The following is a 2,007-nucleotide window of genomic DNA, read 5'->3' on the forward strand; positions in this document are numbered from 1 at the left end:
TTTTTGAGACAGGATTTTGCTCAGTTGCTTACAGCCTCACTAAATTGTTGAGGCTGGCTTTGAACTTGCAATCCTCCTGCCTCAACCTCCTGGGCTGTTGGGATTACAGGCATGAACCCCTGCACTCAGCTTCTAGCCCTTTTTATTTTATTTTGAGATAGGGTCTCACTAAGTTGCTAAGGCTGGCCTTGAACTTGCGATTTTCTTGCTGTAGGCTCTTCCCAAGTAACTGGGATTACAGATGTGCATCTCTATGCCCAGCTTGAGAAGTACAGTTTTAAGTGATTTTAAAAACATACCTTATTGGAAAAGGAAAACTCAAATATGTTTGCTCAAGCCTTTTGCTGTAGGAACAATGGGACAGAATAAAGGTAAGCTCACAAAATAAGGGAACATTTCTTACCTGTTATTTTTTTTTCCCCCAAATTCTTCTATACAGGTCCAGACAGATGGGCTATGTTTCCTTTCTATTAACTGAGGAGACAGAGATGAATTGAGGACTGAAGCGTCATCACTGTCCTGAATGTACTGAAATCCTAACAGCTTTAGCTGAAAATACGTCCAAAGCAGGCAGTCAAAACAAACTTAAAATAGGACAAACTCCAACACTATCTATCTATGCTAGAATCACAAGGCAGGCAGGGAAACTGGTTCCTTTGAGGAAGGTAGTCAAAGAAATAAGCAGAGTAGCCCTCACCCTGTTCCAGCATGTTTGAAGTACTTGGGGATGGAGTAACCCCTTTCCTTTGTTCATCTACATAGGTCCATGAGCCATAAGAAAATGACTGCCCACATGAAGCTCCTCAATACAAGACCTCCGACTGCACCACGTCAGTCCTTTCTAAAGGCAAAGTCTAAAGGAATCTGAAATGGCAAGCCTGTATCTGAAAGTGCTGAGAAGATCCTTGAAGAAGACTCCCTGGCAGTGAGGAACAGAAGAAGCAGCAAGGACCCTGGAATCAGGCAGACCTGGGTTTGAATTCTGACTCTGTCACTTTCTACTGAAGTGACTTGAGTCACAAACATCTGTGAGCCTTATTAGTAGCATTTTCCTCACACCAGGCAGTCTGAAGATTAAATGAAAGAACATGTTAAGGCATCTAGAATGGGCTGGGCCCAGAGAAGGCTGTGATGATGTCAAATATGCACTGGCCAATGAACAGGAACCCTGGGGATGCCCAGAGGTGGTATGGCCATAGCTCTAGAAGTGCAGAATTCTCAAAGGGAAACAGAGCTCTCTGCTCCAAAAGTCCTATGCAAGTCAGAAGCCAACTTCAAGATACAATGCACAAAGAGCCAAATTGTTATCAGCCAGCTCCTATTACAAGGAAACAAATGCTGCATGGAAAATTATTTGTAAAGTTTGTGATTTTGCCACTTACTAACAGTGTGAACCTAGGCAAGATTTCTGAATTTCAACTTTTTCATCAGAAAAATGGGAAATAATAATATCAACATTGCAAGAGTTCTTGGGAAAATAAGATAACATGTTTTGAATATTTATCATGTGTCAAGCACTATTCTAAGGCTTTTTGGTATGCCATCTCATTTGCATAAATACTTAATATAGTGCCTGGAACATAATAAACAACTAGTAAATTAGGCATTAAATAAATGTAATGGGCAGAGGAAGAATTACTAAGGTTCCAAGAGCAGAGAAGAGAAGATGCCTGTGTCCACAGGTGGGAAGAATAAGATGCAACTGGGAGAAGAAAGGTATAATAGTTACTGGATATGAGACTCTCAAAACTTTTGAACCATTACAAATTAAACCAACCTAACTCACCCCAAAGGACAGAACTGAGCTCTTTTTTCATCTTTAATGTTTATGCCTCTCTGAATCTGAAAGAAGCTGCCAGGATTCCAGTACAAACCAAAAAGTGATGACCGTACCCTGAAGCATGCAAACTTTTGTGTCTCTACAGCTGTCCGTAGGAAACTGGTGCTAGTGGACTATGGGGGAGCAATAGGGTGTTTCTGGGACCGTAGCTCAATTTGCTTTTATAG

The 2,007-nt window shown here is 41.3% G+C and overlaps 1 long non-coding RNA gene across 1 annotated transcript; it reads left to right on the forward strand.

The window, feature by feature from the left end:
* The first annotated feature begins 124 nt into the window (after positions 1–124).
* On the forward strand, positions 125–1,236 carry LOC125614641. Its single transcript, XR_007345212.1, has 2 exons — positions 125–371; positions 763–1,236. It is a non-coding gene; the product is annotated as an uncharacterized LOC125614641 (long non-coding RNA).
* Positions 1,237–2,007: the final 771 nt, after the last annotated feature.

Source organism: Marmota marmota, unplaced genomic scaffold, assembly GCF_001458135.2.
Source record: "Marmota marmota marmota unplaced genomic scaffold, marMar, whole genome shotgun sequence".
Taxonomy (NCBI): Eukaryota; Metazoa; Chordata; class Mammalia; order Rodentia; family Sciuridae; genus Marmota; species Marmota marmota.